Genomic DNA, 16578 nt, shown 5'->3' on the forward strand with positions numbered 1-16578 from the left:
TCTTTCCTTAGAAAATTCAAAACAAAAAGAAGTTTTAAAAACTCAAAAAAAAGTAGTTTCCTTCTTTCTGAAGCCTTTCATACGGAAAAAGAAATAATAAAAAAACAAAATCAAAAATCAAGATCCAAAATATGGGTTTCTTTCGTTTTGAAGTAGCTTTCCCAAAAAATTAAAAAAAAAATTCAAGAACAAAAATCCAAAAATATTTTTTAGAAGTCTTTCTTTCATAAATGTCTTAAAAATTTAAAAATTGAAGCCCAAAAACATTTTCGCTTTTCTTTAGAAGTACTTTTGTAAAAAATAAAATTCAAAAATCCAAGATATTTTCTTAAAAGTCTCTCTTTCGAAAATTAAGAGGCAACATCTAATAGAAGTCTTTCATTCGAAAAAAGAAAACAAATCAAACAAAATCCAAAAAAATATTTTCTACTTTTTTTTAGAAGTCTTTTCCCCCAAAAAAACCAAAAAATCCAAAAATATTTTATTTCCTCTTTAATAGCCTTTCTTTCGAATATTCAATAAAAAATGAAATGCAAAAAAAAAGGGGGGAAGTTTATGTTTTTTCTAAATGCTTTCATGGTCTTAGTGCTATTAAAAAAAATAATAGAAAAAAAGTTAGTTTATTTACTCCATGCCTATTTCCCGAACTACGCAAGATCTGATTCATGCGGTGTCATGATACGTAGGCAATCCCGATCGGATTTGATCATAGCCATAAATTAATTGAGTGAAAAATAAACTGAAAAAAAAAGTTGAGTAGAAAATAAAGAAAAGAGTGAAAAAAGAAAGAAAAAGAGAAAAAAAAGAGTGCCTAAAAATAAAAGAGTGACAAAAACAAAAACAAAAATAAAAAAGAGAAAGAAGAAAAAGAGTGCCAAAAAATAAAAGAGTGACAAAAACAAATAGAGAAAAAGAGAGTGCCAAAAAATAAAAGAGCGACAGAAACAAACTGAAAAATCAAGAGTGATTAAAGAGAGACAAAAACAAAACAAAAGAGGTAAATACTAAAAGAGTTAGTTAAGACCGGAATAAAACATGCAACCGTTCAAACACATGGTAGAAGCGTTTAACTATTAGGTGCATTGCATCCCAACGTGCGATTTCCTATATGCTAAATGTCTCAAAACTAAAAAGGTCGTTGGGTGTGCAAACAAGCCAGGTTTTGGTAGTTGATTTTGTTGGTGGTCTAGCCTCCCCTCCTTCACAAGATCCAAAGACATAGATGGCCTCCGCAAGCAATCTACCAATCATCGGCCCAGAGGATAGCCCGACATCGGCTATTTTGCAGCTAGAATCAGCAGTTGCTGAAGAAAATAGGATGTTGCATCTCCGCATATGGGAAATGTGAGACGCCTGGTCTAATGGAAGGAAACCGCCAAGTGCAATCCCTAGGGTTCCCTGAGTTGATCCCCATGTCAGGTGAGGTTACCAATGCCCCTGTGCCCAACCCGCTTATCCTATGCGGGCACTCTCCAATGCCATTCAATGATCCTAGCATGCCTTCTGTGGTTCGTCCCCAGGCGCCAGTTTCCTAGGCACCTCCAATATTGTTCTCTACAGCACCAGTCTGCACCAAAACACAACCAACTTTTCCACGGCCGTCTGTTGAGCCTCCAATATTCACCTTTTAGCGTCCACAGCTTCAATCAGAAATAACATATGTGACGTCGTACTCTTTCATTCAACCTCCGCAATATGATCTCTCGGGGGAGCAAGAAAAAGTCGTTAAAAATCCTAAGCAAAAGGAAATGGCTCGGAAGATGAAGAGCCTGGGACAAATCCTAAAAAACATGCAAGGTCTGAGTGGCCAAAAGGGTATCTCATACTCTGACCTCTATATGTTTCCCCATGTCCACTTGCCAGCTGGCTTCAAGATGCCAAAATTTGAAAAATACGACGGGCATGGAGACCCGATCGTTTATCTGAAACGATATTGTAACCAGCTGAGGGGTGCTGGTGGTAAAGAGGAGTTGCTAATGGCCTATTTTGGGAAAAGCCTCTCCGGAATTGCTTTTGAGAGGTATACGGATCAAGAAATTACCCATTGGCATATGTGGGACGATATGGCTCGAGATTTTGTCCACCAGTTCCAATATAATGTGGACATCGCTCCCAACAGAAACTCTTTGTCCTATTTGAAAAAAAGAAAACCACAGAAAGCTTTCACGAATATGCCGTCGAATGGCGTGAGCAAGCTGCCAGGGTAAAGCCACCAATGTGCGAAATTGAAATGGTCACGGTCTTTCTACAGGCCCAAGAGGCTGACTACTTCCAAAACATGATGTCTAATGTGGGTAAGCCGTTTGCTGAGGCTATCAAAATTGGGGAAATGGTTGAAAACAATTTAAAAACAGGTCGAATCTTGAGTCATGCTGCTTTTAAGTCCATATCACAGGCTGCTCAGAATGGTTCAGAGGATTTGATGAACATAAATAGGAGTGAAGAGGGAGCCATAATGGTTTCAAGCTCGAGAGGGGCCCGTAGGCCATTCAGCCAATCATATGTGCCTCCTAACATCCCAACACACTATTATCCCCTTCAAAATGCTGCTTATGTCGTGGCACTGTATCCCTATGCGGTGATGAATGCGCAACCTTACACACGGCCACAACATTATCCACAATACCGAGCTCCACCTCCCAGAAATCCCCATCCTTACCAAGCTCCATATAATCCTGAACCAAATGATCCCCAATACAATCCTCCCCCGAGAGAGACTTCCAGAAAGAATCAGTTCACCCCTATTGGTGAATCGTATTCAAGCTTGTTCCAAAAGCTAATCAGGCTTGATCTATTAACCGGCAGTCCCGAACCTCGAGTCCCCGTCGCACCGAGTGGATGCTAGATGTAAATACCACTCTGGGCAATGGGACACAGTACAGAGGACTGTTGGACCTTCAAAAGGGCAGTTGAAGATTTGATCGAAGCTGAAAGAATCGTTCTTTGGAATGAAGAGGTTCTTGATGTGACAAACAATCTGTTGCATGCTCACAACACCGGGCCAATAGTCGGAACGATTTGTAAAAATGAGGAATTTGATCCGACACTAAAGGCCATTGCAGCCATGGCCGAGACAGAAGAAAAGCCAAAAAAAGGTCACCAAGCATGAAAGTTCCCCATCAGACAGGAGCCTTAGTAGCCAGTCTTGCTATCCTTTCTGCGTCCAGATTATCCTAGGGTGTGATCTAGACATTCTACTTTATTGTCTTACTTTCTGATGTAAACCCTTCTATCTTTGAAATTCAAGAAAAAATTCAAAAAAAAATTAATCAAATTAATATTTCATTGTCTAGGAATGTCTCTTTTCTTAATCTTGTTATTTTTCTTATTCTCTTTTTAGTTCTGTTAAATGCAGATTTCAATAACATCACATGCTTGCAGACTTCATGCCCAGATCCTGAAAGTTGTCAGACCCCGAAATAATAAATCAAGAATTAGATCACAATGAAGATAATTTTAAGGAAATAAACAAAAATTCGAAACATCTGAGGGAAAATTGGTTCCAGATTGGAAAGGTCTATACATTGCAATAAGAGTACTGCCAAAAGAGTGGGTTGTACTTGGGACACATCGAAGAAATATCCCTGAAACAACTGTCAATGCAAATGCAGACAAAGGTACTATGTTGGATCTTCTATACAACATTAATGTTTTCCGGTTGGGATGAAGAAGGCTTTCTTTCTTAGTATCCAAATATTCAACTCTTTGCAAACCCTTTGAGACGGTTACTCTTCTTTGATTACCCTCTTTGGAACCTGAAAGTGTTAAAAAAAATTGAAAAAATGAAATGAAAAATGAAAAACAAATGATGAAAAAAAGAGAATAAAAAGAAAGATACAAAAAAAGAGGAAAAGGAAACGAGAGAGAAAGAGAAAACAAAACAAAATAGAAAATAAAAGAAAATCAAAAACATCATTCTCTTGAACTACGTTCGACTTGATTTCGAAAGAATATGTAGGCAGCCTCTCTCTAGGGTTCAGTCAGACCAAAACAAAAATCGAAATTTCCCCAGAAGTGAAACTGGGGCAGATGTTATAATGGTTCGGCGATGATCCCGCCTGAATGGTTCCAAAGTTGTAATTCAATCTAAATTCTTTTTACCCCAAATCCTGTTCAAGTCCTTCCGATCAATCAGTGAGAATGTTCAAGGATCGGAGAATGCAGCTACTTGGATCCGATGCAATCAAAATGAGATAAATAAAATGAGAGATCCTTGTTGGTGAAAAGCCACATGGGCACCGTAAAGTGATGGTAAGTAGAGAAATTGAAAATGAGAGAGTCTTGTTAGTGAAAACTCGCAAAGAGCACTATAAGGCGATAGTGAGAAGAGAAATGAGAGGGTTAGCTGGTGAAAACCCGCAAAGGGCGCCCTTCATCGAAAAGAAGATCCTCGCAACCATCAGCATCACTAGAGTCCTGGCGAGGTTCCTCGGTTTCAAGGCAAAGTTGTGATGAATTTTTGAGAGTCGGATGGCTTACACAGATCAGGCATCCAGTCCAAAAGGCATGTCATGTTTATTGAAGTCCGCATGCACTCCAGATAAGCCTTTCTTTCTCCTCCCCGAAAGGGATACCTCTCGTTTAAATTCATTGTCTATTCTATTTGCTTTTCTTTGAATCCCTTTCGGTCTAACTCTATTCCGAAATTGAGACAAAGAAGGGATGGCAAGACTGATTTACAGGGTTCTCATTTGATACAAGATAATATGCAAAAAGGGCACCTAGCCTTATCAGGGGCATCAAGTCGACCCCGACTGGCCATGGCGGTCGATGCTTCAAAATCAAACTCTTAGAAGGAGAAAATCAAATTGAAGCGCCTATAAAGGCAAATGAAGTTAAAAAATTTGAGTCCTACGTGGTTAACCATCTCAGCAAGGTTTGAAAAGCCAAATACCCCAATTGCTCTGAAATTGAAGTTGGAAGAAAGAAACCAGAAATGAAAGGCCTATGAAGGAGAAATAAAGTTGGAAAAAGGTTAAGTCCCCCGTGACTAGCCGTTGCAACAAAGTCCGAGGAGCCAAAAGTTCCCCAATGCTCCGAAGTTAAAAAAAGAAAAAGAAAAGAAAAGAAAAGAAAGGGAAGTCAGAAAGGAAAGGCTTACGATTGCAAAAAAAGGTCGAAAAGGTTGAGTTTCACCGACCAACCATCATGGCTAAGTCTGGAAAAAACGAAAGGTTCTCCAGGGCTTGAAATGAAATCGGTCCTCAGGGAGCAAGCGGTTGCAGTTGAGAACTTCATCTAAGAAACAGGGCCAAGATCCAGTGATTGAAACAATCAAGGCCACAAAACCAACCACCATTTCAAACTAACAATTGTTCTTTGTTTGAAAACACGAAACAGATGCAATCCAAAGCAACCTTGTAAGAAGCAGGTGCAACCAAACAGAAACTGCGCAAGGGCTAGAAATAGCTTTGCGGCAAAAATCAATCCAAAAGGGAAGTCCCCTCTAAATTCTTTCCCGTATTTTTACTCATTTTCTTAAATAAAACAAAAAAAGGAAATGAAAAGAAGAATAAGAAGAAAAATTCAAAATCATGGTAGCATAGGGTCTCCAATCTCTAGCTACGTCTTTTCCAACATAGGGTCTCATTCCCTAGTCGATGCCATCATAACCGGGTAATCTTTTCCCACATAGGGTCCCATACCCTAGCCACTGCCAGCATAACCTGGTAGTCTTTTTCAGTTTAGGGTTCCACTCCCTAGTTGATCCCCTGCAAAACCCAATGACCTTTTTCTTTTCCGGCAAAACCCGATGACTTTTCCGGCATACCCCGTAGACCTCCCCGACATAACCTGAGGACCTTTTTATTTTCCGGCATTACCCGATGTCTTTTCTAGCATAACCCATGGACCTTCCCGGCATAACCCGAGGACCTTCTTCTTTTCCGGCATAACCCATGGACCTTCCCGGCATAACTTGAGGACCTTCTTCTTTTCCAGCATAACCCGATGACATTCCCGGCATAACCCATGGTTCTCTCCGGCATAACACGAGGACCTTTTTCTTTTCCAGCATAAGCCGATGACTTTCCCCGCATAACCCGTGGACCTCCCCGGCATAACCCGATGACCTTTTTCTTTTCCGGCATAACCCAGTGACTTTCCCGGCATAACCCATGGACTTCCCCGGCATAACCCGAGGACCTTTTTTCTTTTCCGGCATAACCCGATGACTTTCCCGGCATAACCCGTGGACCTCCTCGGCATAACCCGAGGACCTTTTTCTTTTTCGGCATAACCCGATGACTTTTTTGGCATAACCTATGGTCTTCCCCAGCATAACCTAAGGACCTTTTTCTTTTCCGGCATAACCCGATGACTTTCCAAGCATAACCCGTGGACCTCCCCAGCATAACCCAAGGACCTTTTTCTTTTCTGGCATAACCCAATGACTTTCACGGCATAACCAGTGGACCTCCCCGGCATAACCCGAGGACCCTTTTTCTTTTTCCGACATAACCTGATGACCTTTCCCGGCATAACCCGTGGACCTCCCCAACATAACCCGATGAACTTTTTCTTTTCCGGCATACCTTATGACTTTTCCGGCATAACCCGTGGAACTCCCTGGCATACCCGAGAACCTTTTTCTTTTCTGGCATAACCCGATGACTTTTCCGGCATAGCCCATGGACCTCCCCGTCATAACCCGAGGACCTTTTTCTTTTTTGGCATAACCCGATGACTTTTCCGGCATAACCCGTAGACCTCCCCGTCATAACCCAAGGACCTTTTTCTTTTCCGACATAACCCGATGACTTTCTCGGCATAACCCGTGGACCTCCCCGGCATAAACCGAGGACCTTTTTCTTTCCCGGCGTAACCCAATGACCTTTCCCTGCATAACCCGTAGACCTCCCCGGCATAACCCGAGGACCTTTTTCTTTTCCGGCATAACCCAATGACCTTCCCCGTGCATAACCCGTGGACCTCCCTAGCGTAACCCGAGGACTTTTTCCGGCATAACCCGATGACCTTCCCCGGCATAACCCAATCATTTTTCCAACATAACATGGTAGTCTTCCCAACTTGGGGCCTCCGATCCCCTTTTGATTTCATTTTAGATATAGGGTCTCCACTCCCTAATCTATTTTTCTCAAGGATATACAATCCTGATTTTATTGCTTTCAATAAAGAAGTAGTTTAGATTTTTGTTACAATTACTCACGAAATTTTCCTAGTGAAAACTGGGGCAGAAAATTTCGTTCGTTTGTTTGCTTTGGTGCCTAAACAGTTTTGCACCGTGAGGCACAAGGTATGAGATGACCAAAAGAAAAGAATAAATAAGAAAAAAAAAGTGAACTCTAAGTGTAGAAGCGAAGAAAATATGCGGACTGCTCAAGATATGATTGAAGTTACAAGTTTTGCATGTCCCGCCTTAATTCGAAAAGTTGAAGAAGATTGAACCAGTGGTTGCAACTAACGAGCATCAAGATTCAGATCAGAGTTTGCAGGAATAGCTGACCAAGACTCAAGATCAAGCTTTAGAAGGTTTATAGATAGGAATCTTGTAACTTGTATTTGATAGACATGGCTAGTTTAGCTTTTCATCTTTCATCTTTGTGTAATAAGGAGCTCAACAAGCAGAAACAGCAGAACAGCAGTGAAATCACAGTTTACCGATAGTCTTAGCTACCAAAACTTCCAGAACTATACTAATCTGATTCGTTTATAGCCAAGGATATGTAGGCAACCTCTGAAGCAAAGTTCGGTCAGACTTCTTCAAAAGATGCTTCTCATGGAGTTTCATATAGGCAAAAATCCCTCGTAATTGCTCATTTTATCTTTGCTCGAAAATCCTTTGTGTTTTAGAGCAAAGAGGGGCAGGTGTGAGCATGTGATTTTTGCCCTATACGAACCACTCCTATAAAATCCCAAGAAAATAGATTTTTTCTTAATTATTTGCCATTTTTAGGAATTTTTGTAGAATTCTATTAATTGTTTGCATTTCTGTGCACGTTTAATTTTATTAAAAATCATGAAAAAATGCCAAAAAAATACCGTGCATTGCATTTAGGTTTGCTTTTACATTTTATGATTAATTAATTAATTATTTGCTTTATTAAAAATGAAAATCACAAAAATGGCCCATTTTTACATTTTTTTCCTTTTATTTTTAGATTATTCATTTTTTACTTTTAATTTAGGTTTAAGTTATTTTTATAATTTTTGTAATTAGGTAATTAGTTTAACTTCACATTTTAGATTGATTTAGGATTTTTCTTTAATTAAAAAAAGGGAAAAGAGATAAAAAGAAAAGAAAGGGAATAAAAGAGGTTAATGGAAAAGGAGCTCTAATTTCTGAATTGGGCCAATTGAAGCCAAAAATCAACCCAAAAATTACCCAAATCTGCCCCAAAAACCTGAGCCCAAATTCTTTTACTCGGTCCAGCCCCTACTTAACCCAAGCAACCCCGTTTTTGTAACAACTTGATCACAGTCATTGAATATTGGCAATCCAACGGCTTGGAACTTATTAGCCCATCACCATAAAACTGCCCGAACAACCCCTTCCCCCTAACCCCAAGACATTTCGGTCTCTCACCTCTCTCAATGAACCAAATCCTAGCGGCCCCTTTATCCACTCGCCACTCCGCCTCCAACCACTCGCCGAGAATCGCCTCACGGTGGTTTCGGCGCTCCAATCCACCCCAAATCAACAACCCAGACTCCCCTTCGCCTCCTCTTTATGAATCTCCTAACCAATTTCCCCAAATCCCTGTTAAACTCTTCGAATCATAGATCGAAATTCGGAGTCCCAAAATCTTAGTTTACCCAAATCGCTTCAAATTCACACTCTATGATCCTTGCACCCCCTGAACCCTAAACCACCGCTAATTCCCTTCGAATCAGCCTCAATTCCCTCGAATTTTAAATCTAAGATTCTGAGGAAAAAATCCTACTTCCTCTTTATTCTTTCTCGGTCAGTGCATGGAGTTTGTGAACCCAGACGACCATTATTTGATTGTTCTTGTTAAGAACAACCAATTAATGGCTGTATAATTCATGGGTGTGTCGTGCAAGAAGTTTCATCAATTGGCCTGTTCCAAAACAGCCTTAGGTCTTTTCTTTTTTTCTCTTTTCTTTGTTCTTGATTGTCTGCCTCATCTTTTTATCTTTTCTTTCATGTAACCAGCAATTAGGTTTTCCCTTATTTTTAATTTCCTTTACATGGTCATCTGTTCTTCTTTTGTTTTCTTCTATCGATTAGTTTTAATCTGTAGTTAATTGTCAATTAATTGGTTAGTTTAGGATTTCAGACTTCTTAATTAGTTCCTAATATGCTATTATTAGTCAATGTTTGTTTTCAAGGTTTGAAATTGTTGATTGAGTTTACTTCTGGACTTAATTAATTTTAGCTTTAGAAATATTAGTTAGCTGATTAATCCTTAGACTTTTCGGCTTCACTACCTTGATTTGCCTTGTGTAAAATAGAGATGTTAAAATTCAGTTTAGCCGTTTAATTGTAGTCTTGTAATTAGTTAGATAAAATACCTTTTTTATCAATAATTAGGTTTGATTTCAATTTGAAATTGCATCAGCTCTTACCCTCATTCTGTTAACATTTTGCATCTGTTGACTTGTTCTAATTTTGTTTGTCCTGATTTGAAAATCTATAGGAACTTTAGAGACTCATTTGAACCTAAAATGTTTAGGATAGAACTGAAATAAGTAATAACTTAAAAGGATAAAAATAGATTTCCACTTAGGCTAAAAAATCAGAAACTGTACAGCTGTCCTAGCTGTTATAAAAGATGTTGAAATATAGGACAGCTGTACCAGGGACTATAAAAGGACAATACTATTTTTACCTTAGGATAAGGAATATGCCCAAAAAGATACCCTCTCTAGGCAGCCTATATATGTTGGTTCTCTCATTCTGATAAACACACATTTCAACATCATTTTACTGCACAAAAATTCTATTTTTCTTTTTTCTGAAAGATTCAGATTCCAGAAACCTTGGAAAAACTTCAAAACTTCTCATTTCTGATTCTTTACAAGTTGAAAATATGGTTTGAAGTGGAAGATTTTCTTGTTTCCTTGAGCTAATTTTCTGGTTTCAAAGTTATCCTCATTTGGTTCAAAGTTTCTGATTCATTTCTAGGTTGCTTCTGTCATCACTGCTGAAATTCACTCTATTATTTTCTGACCTTTAGCTGGTCTTTTAGTTGTTGTTTCTGCATTCAGGTATGTGAAACTCCCATGTAAATCTTCTTAGAATACAAAATAAGAGTTTGAATCACTGAATGTATGACCATGCCTAAATTATATGTGTTCTTCTATGTGTTCTTATTGTGATGACTATCATACCTTCTTACAATTTCTTTCTATGCTGCACTAGTTGTCACGACCCTAAATACGGATCCGGTCCTGATGGCGCCTCTCGTGAAAACAAGGGTAGCCGACACTTTCCATTTCAGTATTTAACAATTTAACAGTAAGAAATAGTCTAAAGCAAGATAAAATAATCCACGGTTTAAGCAGATGATAGTATAATATGCGGAATACAAACCAACACAGCCCGATACGGGGGTGTCACTAGTCATGAGCATCTAAACAATCTGAAATACTCAGAGGAAACTACAAGGTTTAATACAGAAACTAAGAACATGAAGAAATAAGATAGGGAAGAGCTCCGGGATGCGAATGCCGACATCTACCTAGAGACTTCTCGGATCCGCTGGAGCTGGAACTGATCAGCACTCGGGAGCAGGACCAGATGCGCCTGAATCTGCACATGGGGTGCAAGGAGTAAAGTGAGTACTCCAACTCAGTGAGTAATAATCATAAATAAGGACTGAAAGCAGAAAATCACATAAAGCACATTTGCAGACTATAATGAAGCAGTAAAACCAGTGAAAGATAAGTGAAAGTCATTTAACTCAAATTAAAGTTCACGAAAACCTTTTTCAATAATTAAGCAGGTAAATGACAGGCAATCAAGGAAAATAAACACATAAAGGTTCGCCCCTCAGGCATAGTATCCACAAATCCGCCCCTCGGGCAATATCTTAGAATAATACCAGCCCCTCGGGCTATATCTCACATCACAATGGGTACCTGCGCTCACTGGGGGTGTGCAGACTCCTGGAGGGGCCCCTTACGGCCCAAGCGCAATATCAAGTCATCTCATGGCATCATCACTAAGCTCTCGGCCTCATATCAATCAAGCCATCTCGTGGCGTACATATCTCAGGCCCTCGGCCTCATAATCATAATTAGTGTATCACCGCTGCAGCATGCAACCCGACCCAAAAGTATCCTCACAACAGAGGCCCTCGGCCTTACTCAGTCAAAATCACATCAACCACTCGGGCAACAATAAAACATGATGCTCAGCCCAAAATATTATTTAAATATCATTTGATATATTAAAACAGAGTAAACATGACTGAGTTATGAAAACGGTGAAATATAGCATGACTGACTTCAAGTATAAAGTCAACAGTGAGAAAATATTAATAAAATCCCCGAAGGGTTCAAATAGTTGGCACGAGGCCCAAATATGGCATTCAGCCCAAAACATGATGATAGCAATTAGTTTCCAATCAAATATGCAGTAAAACAGTCATTTGGGACGGACTAAGTCACAAACCCCAATAGTTCACGACCCCATGCTCGTCATCTAGCGTGTGCGTCACATCAATATAGTACAACGATGTGCAATCCGAGGTTTCATACCCTCAGAACATCATTTATAATCATTACTCACCTCAATCTGGTCAAATCTCTAGCCCGCGATGCCTTTGCCCCTCGAATCAGCCTCCACTCGCATTGAATCTATCAAAATCGGAATCACGGCATCAAAATATGCTAAAGGAACGAAGCCCAAGCGAAAACAATCAATTTATAACACAAATCCTGAAATCACCAAAACCTGACCCTCGGGCCCACATCTTGGAATTCGATAATTTTTACATCAGTAGATTCCTTAACTCCCCACGAGTTTATGCATATCAAAAGTTCTGAAATTCGACCTGAAATGGTCCTTCAAATCCTCAAGCAAAGGTCTAAGTTTTCAAGCCCTAGTTTTCCCAATTTTAACCCTTAAATCCCATTAATTATAGCTCTAATCCATGAAATAATATCATAGGAACGAGTTTTTAGGTCCAAATTCCTTATCTCAATGAGGTTCCCTTGAAATCCCTCTTCAAATCGTCCAAAAACCTCCCAAGCCGAATTAGAAATGGTGAAAATAGCTCAAAATCGCGAAGGAGATAATTTATACCTTCTACCCAGACATTTTCGCATTTGCGGTCCTATAACCGCTTCTGCGGTACCGCATTTGCGGCAAATCAACCGCTTCTACGGTTTTCACTTATGTTCCTTTATTCCGCATCTGCGATCCCTTATCTGCATCTGCGACATCGCAGATGCGGTCCTCCTCACCGCTTTTGTGCTTTCCTGCCTACATCCCAACTTCCGATTCTGTGACCTTTTTCTCGCATTTGCGGCATCCCACCTGCGGTCCGCAATTCGCAGGTGCGGAAATACCAGAAGCAGCACAATTTGCAGCTGCAACAATTCCTCAAACTCCACGTCAACCCTCCAAAATCACCCTGAGGCCCCCGGGACCTCATCCAAAAGCACAAACATATCCCAAAACCTTATTCAAACTTGTACCAATCTTCAAAACACCTCAAATAACATCAAATCAACCAAAACACACCGGATTCAAGCCTAAGTTCCCAAAATCTTCCGAATTCCGCTTTTGATAAAAAAACCAACAAAACCATGTCCGAATAACCTGAAATTTTGCACACACATCCCAAATGACACAACGGAACTACTGCAACTCTCGGAATTCCATTCCGACCCCTATACCAAACTCTTGCCTACCAACCGAAAATCGCCAAAATATCAACTTCGCCAATTCAAGCCTAAATCTACTTCGTACCTCCAAAACTCATTCTGATCATACTTGTAAGTCCCAAATCACCTCCCGAAGCTATTCGAACCATCAAAACTCACATCCGAGCCCTCTAATACATAAGTGAACATCCGGTTGACTTTTCCAACTCAAGATTCCTCAAAAGAGACTAAGTGTCTCAAACCTTACCAAAATCGTTCTGAATTCGATCTGACAAATCCGATACCACATAACACGGATAACAAAGCATAAAGAAGTAGAAATTGGGGAAATAGAGTGGTAACTTATGAGACAACTAGCTGGGTCGTCACATCCTCCCCAACTTAAACAAACATTCGTCCTCGAACGAGTCAAGAAACATACCTGAAGCCTCAAACAGAAGAGGGTATCTACTCCGCATCTCCCGCTCGGTCTCCCAGGTAGCCTCCTCCATAGGCCGACCTCTCCACTGCACTTTCACTAAAGCTATATCCTTTGACCTCAACTTTTGAACCTGACGCTCCAAAATAGTTGTTGGCTCCACATTATAAGTCAAATCACCATCCAGCTGAACCGTGCTAAAATGCAGAACATGAGACGGATCCCCAATATACTTTCGGAGCATAGAAACATGAAATACTGGATGCACACTCGACAAACTAGGTGGCAAAGCAAGCTCATAAGCCACCTCCCCAATCCTCTGAAGCACCTCAAAAGGCCCAATGAACCGAGGACTCAATTTGCCTTTCTTCCCAAATCTCATAACACCCTTCATGGGTGAAACCTTCAACAGAACCTTCTCGCCAACCATGTAGGATACATTTCGTACCTTCTTATCAGCATAACTCTTTTTCCTCGACTGCGCTGTACGAAGCCTCTCTTGAATTACCTTCACCTTTTCTAAAGCATCCTGCACCAAGTTTGTCCCCAATAGCCTAGCCTCACCCGACTCAAACCAACCAATTGGAGATGTACATCGTCTCCCATACAAAGCCTCATATGGAGCCATCTGAATACTCGACTAGTAGTTGTTGTTATAAGCAAACTCCGCAAGTGGTAGAAACTAATCCCATGACCCTTCGAAATCAATGACACAATCACACAACATGTCCTCCAATATCTGAATAGTGTGCTCGGACTGCCCATCCATCTGAGGGTGAAAAACTTTGCTCAACTCAACCTGAGTACCCAACCTTCGCTGCACTGACCTCAAAAACTGCGATGTAAACTGAGTGCCCCTATCTGAAATGATGGAAACTAGGACACTATGCAAGCGAACAATCTCCCAGATATAGATCTGTGCCAGCCGCTCTGAAGAATAGGTAGTACACATAGGAATGAAGTGCGCGAATTTGGTCAGTCGATCCACAATCACCCAAATAGCATCGAACTTCTTCAAAGTCCGTGGAAGTCCAACTACAAAGTCCATAGTGATCCTCTCCCACTTCCACTCTAGAATATCTATTCGTTGAAGCAAGTCACCCGGTCTCTGATGCTTATATTTCACCTGCTGACAATTCAGACACCGAGCTACAAACCCCACAATGTCTTTCTTCATTCTTCTCCACCAATAGTGCTGCCTCAAATCCTGATACATCTTTGCGGCACCCAGATGAATGGAATACCGCAAGCTATGGGCCTCCTCTAGAATTAACTCCCGAAGCCCATCCATATTGGGCACACAAATCCAGCCCTGAATCCTCAACACCCCATCATCACCAATGGTCACATCTCTGGCATCATCGTGCTGAACTCTGTCCTTAATGACAAGCAAATGCGGATCATCATACTGGCGCTCTCTAATGTGATCATATAAGGAATACCGAGAAACCACACAAGAAAATACCCGACTGGGCTCCAAAATATCTAACCTCACAAAACAATTGGCCAAGGCCTGAACATCAACCGCAATAGGTCTCTCCCCAACTGAAATATATGCCAAACTCCCAATACTCACTACCTTTCGGCTCAAGGCATCGACCACCACATTGGCCTTTCCCAGATGGTATAATATAGTGATATCATAATCCTTTAGCAACTCCAACCATCTCCGCTGCCTCAAATTAAGATCCTTTTTCTTGAACAAGTGCTGGAGGATACGATGATCAATAAACATCTCACAAAACACACCATACAAGTAATGCCTCCAAATCTTCAACGTGTGCACAATGGCAGCCAACTCCAAATCATGAAGGGGGTAGTTCTAATCATGGGGCTTCAACTGACAAGAAGCATAAGTAATAACTCTACCCTTCTGCATCAATACACAACCAATACCAACTCTCGAAGCATCACAATACACGGTATATGAACCTGAAGCTGATGGCAAAACTAACACTGGAGATGTGGTCAAAACTGTCTTGAGCTTCTAAAAGCTCACCTCACACTCATCCGACCATAAAAATAAAGCACCTTCTGAGTCAACTTGGTTAAGGGCGATGCGATAGATGAGAATCCCAGAACAAACCGGTGATAATAGCCTACCAAACCAAGAAAGTTGCGAATCTCGGTGGTTGAGGACGGTCTGGGCCAACTCTGAACCGCCTCTATCTTCTTCGGATCAACCTGAATACCCTTGCTAGACACCACGTGATCCAAGAAAGCCACTGAACTGAGCTAAAACTCACACTTAGAGAATTTTTCATAAAGCTTCTCCTCTCTCAAACTCTGCAACACAACTCTCAGATGCTCTGTGTGCTCCTTCTAACTACGCGAATACACCAAAATATCATCAATGAAGACTATGACAAATGAGTCGAGTTAAGGCCAGAACACGCTATTCATCAAATGCATAAACGCAGTTGGGGAATTGGTCAGCCCAAAAGACATCACCAAGAACTCATAATGACCATATCGGGTCCTGATAGCTGTCTTAAGAATATCCGAGTCCCTGATCTTCGACTGGTGACAACCTGAATGGAGATCAATCTTGGAGAACACTCTCGACTGCACTTTCACTAAAGCTATATCCTTTGACCTCAACTTTTGAACCTGACGCTCCAAAATAGTTGTTGGCTCCATATTATAAGTCAAATCACCATCCAGCTGAACCGTGCTAAAATGCAGAACATGAGACGGATCCCCAATATACTTCCGGAGCATAGAAACATGAAATACTGGATGCACACTCGATAAACTGGGTGGCAAAGCAAGCTCATAAGCCACCTCCCCAATCCTCTGAAGCACCTCAAAAGGCCCAATGAACCGAGGACTCAATTTGCCTTTCTTCCCAAATCTCATAACACCCTTCATGGGTGAAACCTTCAACAGAACCTTCTCGCCAACCATGTAGGATACATTTCGTACCTTCCTATCAGCATAACTCTTTTTCCTCGACTGTGCTGTACGAAGCCTCTCCTGAATTACCTTCACCTTTTCTAAAGCATCCTGCACCAAGTTTGTCCCCAATAGCCTAGCCTCACCCGACTCAAACCAACCAATTGGAGATGTACATCGTCTCCCATACAAAGCCTCATATGGAGCCATCTGAATACTCGACTAGTAGTTGTTGTTATAAGCAAACTCTGCAAGTGGTAGAAACTAATCCCATGACCCTTCGAAATCAATGACACAATCACACAACATGTCCTCCAATATCTGAATAGTGTGCTCGGACTGCCCATCCATCTGAGGGTGAAAAACTTTACTCAACTCAACCTGAGTACCCAACCTTCGCTGCACCGACCTCAAAAACTGCGATGTAAACTGAGTGCCCCTATCTGAAA

The sequence above is a fragment of the Nicotiana tabacum genome, chromosome 11 (genome assembly GCF_000715075.1).
Source record: "Nicotiana tabacum cultivar K326 chromosome 11, ASM71507v2, whole genome shotgun sequence".
Taxonomy (NCBI): domain Eukaryota; kingdom Viridiplantae; phylum Streptophyta; class Magnoliopsida; order Solanales; family Solanaceae; genus Nicotiana; species Nicotiana tabacum.